Raw genomic sequence first — 6,000 nt, 5'->3', positions numbered from 1 at the left:
AGGCATCACATGACCCCCGGCTGCAGCCGGCTCTGACATCTGCTGATGTCACGACAAGTGCTGGCAGCAGCCGGGGGTCACAATCATCCTGGTTCCATGGTGGATGCCAGGCTGTGGGCGGGGTTAGCCTGCACGTCACACTCGGCATCCACTGTGTGCTCTACCTCTCCCCATTCATTGGGAAAGTGCACGGACCCCAGCGCTGAGTCACGCCTCACTTGTCGTGATGTTACCACGGGGTCACGTGATTCCTGTGAGCGGCCACCGATAGCGCCTCTCACAGGCATTATCAGCAAGAGAAGGTATTTACAAAAAGTCTTAGGGGGGGATACATTGGGGGATGGGAGAAATAAAGTAGTGGACAACTTTTTTAAGAATTAAAAGAAAACATCAAAATGCAGAGTTCTTCACTGCACTGATGTGTCATCTATTCTTTGGAAGCACATCAGTGTAAAATTAGAATCAGTTAAGAAATAATTTACAATAGAGGAAGTTTTATATTTTAAGAAATAACCAAGTCACCTCCTCCCTCAAATAGAAGCTGGAGAACACAGCGCTGTGTCCCATCGTTCTCAGGGAGTCGGCATGTAAGTATTGATTTATTAAGTGTTTCCATAAATCTATTGGTTTCATACTAACAAAAAGATCTATAAGTAAAGCTTATTGTGGTATCTGGAATATCGGAAACTACCGATGTTTGTTTATTCAATACACGTGACATTGTTTTGAAATTAGACACAATGTATCAAAATAAAGTATTTGAAAATAACAAAAAAAAGATAATTATTTAATATAGTAGATTTGACTACATTACCGAGCAAAGTAATAATAGATGGAGAATTTAGGACACTACGGTGCAGATTGTGTAAAACAGAGTAAAGAAGGGGAATGTACTATAATGTTAAAATTATATATTCTTTTAAAATGAAGTTTCATTTCAGGTTAATTGTTCAAATTTAGATTTTTTATTTGTCTTACCAGCAGGATAAAAACAATGAACAAATACCCTGCACTAAGTAAATAAATAACTAGTAGAAGTACATGTAAAATAACATAAAGTACTTGAGACTAATTTGATCAAAGCCATCGCAGCACGACAAGGTATGCCAGAAGCAGATGGTCTCTAACTCTAGTATTTCACCTCACTATGTGTCAGCAAGACTTAAAATAGATGGGGGTCAGAGCAGGACCTGGATCTGATTGTTCTACATCTTCTAAAGGAAAGCTAAATAGACAAGGTGCACAGCCCAAAAAAACGGCAAGGGGCACGTCCCCATTAGAGATGAGCGTTGTTCGACTCGAACTGTTCGCCAATCTCAAATTCGAGCTGTTTTGGGCGGGGTTCGAGCCGTTCGGCGAACACGAACGATTTGAGAAAAATTCGGCTGTTTGAGGTTATGTTCGATAACTGTTCGTGCACCAAAATCATAACTGGATTTTTTCTCAGTAATGATGAAAATTAATGTTAATACGCAGTTTGAGTGTACAGCGGGGCGGGGGGAGGGGCAGGGGATGGATCTCTGCAGGAATAATGAAGATCTCCATTTTTTTTTCTCTTTCCCGCATTTACAGTGGGGAGGTGCAATCTGTCAGCCTATCAGCAGCGCACACACGGAGCGAACTGCTTTTTTTCACACAAGCAAGGGCATGTGTCATTGGCAGTGTATGTCACATGTCCTTGCCCTATAAGACCCAGCCATTTTCCCTGTCACCACCATTTTCTCACTGCTGCAGCTGCGTGTTAGACGGCACCGCTGTTGCTGTGTGCGCTATACCTTGTTAATTTCAAGCCAATTTTCGCACAAATCTACAGATAGCTTGGGAGTAGGGAATAGTTGTGATTGCAGCCTCTTAAGGACTAGGTTACAGCATTTCCTACGACTTTTATCAGGCAGGTCTGTGCTCTTAAATAGATAGGTTGGGAGTAAAGACTAATAGTAATTGCAGTCCTTTTCAGGACTAAGTTACATCAGTTCCTATCAGTTTTTGCCAGGCAGGTCTGTGCCAGTGCTGTGCAAGTTTTTTTCACAGCATTTGGCTAAATCTAGCAAAGCTAATCCTTTTTGGTCTATTGCAGAGTGTGTTAGTCAGTGGAGTAGCCTATCTGTGTTGCAAGCTACACCACATGTGTATAGAATACCAATTTTTTTACTGCACCTAGTGAAGTAAAACCTTTTGGGCATAGCATCATTCTATTAGTCCATCTATACTGACCTCCATCAGGTTGCAAATTGAATATAATTTTTTTCTGCATCTAGCTCTGAAAAAATATTTGGGCTTCTAGCAGTGTGTGGGACATGTTCTATTAATCCATCTATACTGACCTCCATCAGGTTGCAAATTGAATATAATTTTTTTCTGCATCTAGCTCTGAAAAAATATTTGGGCTTCTAGCAGTGTGTGGGACTTGGTCTATTAGTCCATCTATACTGACCTCCATCAGGTTGCAAATTAAAAATAATTTTTTCTTCTTCTAGCTCTGAAAAAATATTTGGGCATCTAGCAGTGTGTGGGACTTGTTCTATTAGTCCATCTATACTGACCTCCATCAGGTTGCAAATTGAATATAATTTTTTTCTGCATCTAGCTCTGAAAAAATATTTGGGCTTCTAGCAGTGTGTGGGACTTGGTCTATTAGTCCATCTATACTGACCTCCATCAGGTTGCAAATTAAAAATATTTTTTTCTTCATCTAGCTCTGAAAAAATATTTGGGCATCTAGCTGTGTGTGGGACTTGTTCTATTAGTCCATCTATACTGACCTCCATCAGGTTGCAAATTGAATATAATTTTTTTCTGCATCTAGCTCTGAAAAAATATTTGGGCTTCTAGAAGTGTGTGGGACTTGGTCTATTAGTCCATCTATACAGACCTCCATCAGGTTGCAAATTGAATATAATTTTTTTCTGCATCTAGCTCTGAAAAAATATTTGGGCTTCCAGCAGTGTGTGGGACTTGGTCTATTAGTCCATCTATACTGACCTCCATCAGGTTGCAAATTGAATATAATTTTTTTCTGCATCTAGCTCTGAAAAAATATTTCAGCTTCTAGCAGTGTGTGGGACTTGGTCTATTAGTCCATCTATACTGACCTCCATCAGGTTGCAAATTAAAAATATTTTTTTTCTGTATCTAGCTCTGAAAAAATATTTGGGCTTCTAGCAGTGTGTGGGACTTGTTCTATTAGTCCATCTATGCTGACCTCCATCAGGTTGCAAATTGAATATAATTTTTTTCTGCATCTAGCTCTGAAAAAATATTTGGGCTTCTAGTAGTGTGTGGGACTTGGTCTATTAGTCCGTCTATACTGACCTCCATCAGGTTGCAAATTAAAAATAATTTTTTTCTTCATCTAGCTCTGAAAAAATATTTTGGCTTCTAGCAGTGTGTGGGACTTGTTCTATTAGTCCATCTATACTGACCTCCATCAGGTTGCAAATTGAATATAATTTTTTTCTGCATCTAGCTCTGAAAAAATATTTGGGCTTCTAGCAGTGTGTGGGACTTGGTCTATTAGTCCATCTATACTGACCTCCATCAGGCTGCAAATTAAAAATATTTTTTTTCTGCATCTAGCTCTGAAAAAATATTTCGGCTTCAAGCAGTGTGTGGGACTTGTTCTATTAGTCCATCTATACTGACCTCCATCAGGTTGCAAATTGAATATAATTTTTTTCTGCATCTAGCTCTGAAAAAATATTTGGGCTTCTAGCAGTGTGTGGGACTTGGTCTATTAGTCCATCTATACTGACCTCCATCAGGTTGCAAATTGAATATAATTTTTTTCTGCATCTAGCTCTGAAAAAATATTTGGGCTTCTAGCAGTGTGTGGGACTTGGTCTATTAGTCCATCTATACTGACCTCCATCAGGTTGCAAATTGAATATAATTTTTTTCTGCATCTAGCTCTGAAAAAATATTTGGGCTTCTAACAGTGGGTGGGACTTGGTCTATTAGTCCATCTATACTGACCTCCATCAGGTTGCAAATTGAATATATTTTTTTTCTGCATCTAGCTCTGAAAAAATATTTGGGCTTCAAGCAGTGTGTGGGACTTGGTCTATTAGTCCATCTATACTGACCTCCATCAGGTTGCAAATTAAAAATATTTTTTTTCTGCATCTAGCTCTGAAAAAATATTTGGGCTTATAGCAGTGTGTGGGACTTGTTCTATTAGTCCATCTATACTGACCTCCATCAGGTTGTAAATTGAATATAATTTTTTTCTGCATCTAGCTCTGAAAAAATATTTGGGCTTCTAGCACTGTGTGGGACTTGGTCTATTAGTCCATCTATACTGACCTCCATCAGATTGCAAATTAAAAATAATTTTTTTCTTCATCTAGCTCTGAAAAAATATTTGGGCTTCTAGCAGTGTGTGGGACTTGGTCTATTAGTCCATCTATACTGACCTCCATCAGGCTGCAAATTAAAAATATTTTTTTTCTGGATCTAGCTCTGAAAAAATATTTGGGCTTCTAGCAGTGTGTGGGACTTGGTCTATTAATCCATCTATAATGACCTCCTTCAGGCTGCAAATTGAATTTAATTTTTTTCTGCATCTAGCTCTGAAAAAATATTTGGGCTTCTAGCAGGGTGTGGGACTTGGTCTATTAGTCCATCTATACTGACCTCCATCAGGCTGGAAATTAAAAATAATTTTTTGTCTGCATCTAGCTCTGAAAAAATATTTGGGCTTCAAGCAGTGTGTGGGACTTGGTCTATTAGTCCATCTATACTGACCTCCATCAGGCTGCAAATTGAATATAATTTTTTTCTGCATCCAACCCAGCCAATAGTTTTGGCCTAATACCACAGTTTGGCCACTCAGCTCTGCTTGGTTCCCATCCATTATTTTTTGTGCAAACAACTCCAGAGTTGTGAATTAGTTAACCACCAAAATGAGTGGAAAAAGGCCTGCTGCTGGTGGAAAGGGAAATAGGCGTTTTAGGGAAGGGGAAAAAAGGTTGTGTCCGTGGGGTAGGTGTTAAAGCAACAGTAACATCTGCAGAAGAAAGACCATCTTCCAGCCAAACTAAAATGTCTACTTCTTTTAGCGGACAATGTGATAAGATCCCTTTCTTACGGCCACGCCAATCGCTACAAATTCCAGATGAGGCACAAACACAGCAGGTGCTTCAACGGATATCAAGTGCTCCTTTAAGTGGGCTCTCCTCCACAACAACTTCAACATCACAAATACTCCAGTCCTCAAAGGTGTCACCTCAATCGCACTTGCTTCCTCACAGCTCCCAAATCTCCTGCTGCCCTTCTGAGTATGAGGTAGAACAGATGGTTGAGTCTGCAGAGCTGTTTACTCATACTATAGCCTGGGAATCAGAGGTCGGCTCCAGCGCTTCTGTGAATCCAGACGAGGAATTGATCTGCACTGATGCCCAGAATCTTTATGAGTCGGATCCAGGACCAGACGCTGAAGGTTCTGACTATAATGTAGACCTTCATTCCCAAACTGTAACTCCTGTTGGTGGAGACAATGAGAAAGACGATGATGAGACTCAAATACCTGATTGGAGCGACAACTTTAGTTTTTTGTCAGGGCAGGAACAGGTTGGCTCTGAGGACAACGGGTGTGATAACGCACAGGGTGATGATGATGAGGTTGGAGATCCCACTTACTGTCAAACCACAGTCAGCCAAGAGATGAGGTCAGCAGAGGAGGTGGAGGAGAATGCTAGTGACGACGAGGTCAGGTTGCGCCTTCCTGGACAGAGACGTAGTACTTGAAGCACGTCAACAACTGCATCCTCAAACACAACTCTGCCTCTCACCACAAGTCGTGGTGGCTCTTCAGGTCCCATGGGTGCTAAGCCTTGCATAGCCTGGGCATTTTTTCAGATCGATAAAGATGACCCAACTCGTGTTATCTGTAACATTTGTCAGCAAAAGCTAAGTAGAGGCCAAAAAATACATAGTTTGAGTACTTCTTGCATGAACCGGCACATGGACATGACGCATAAGTTGCAGTGGGAAGCTCATTGT

At 40.5% G+C, this 6,000-nt stretch overlaps 1 protein-coding gene across 1 annotated transcript in view; it reads left to right on the top strand.

Annotated features, from left to right (window-relative positions):
* Positions 1-511: 511 nt before the first annotated feature.
* LOC141172993 (B-cell receptor CD22-like) overlaps positions 512-6,000 on the top strand; it is a 151,212-nt gene continuing 145,723 nt past the window's right edge. The window contains exon 1 of the mRNA XM_073657608.1: positions 512-587. The gene's annotated coding sequence lies outside the window, so the exon portion shown is untranslated. The remainder of the gene's footprint in view (positions 588-6,000) is intronic.

The sequence above is a fragment of the Phyllobates terribilis genome, unplaced genomic scaffold (assembly GCF_046119375.1).
Source record: "Phyllobates terribilis strain yellow unplaced genomic scaffold, ASM4611937v1 Scaffold_12__6_contigs__length_324123572, whole genome shotgun sequence".
NCBI lineage: Eukaryota > Metazoa > Chordata > Amphibia > Anura > Dendrobatidae > Phyllobates > Phyllobates terribilis.
Note: the sequence above shows the minus strand (reverse complement) of the source record. Positions and strands in the feature narration are given on the sequence as shown.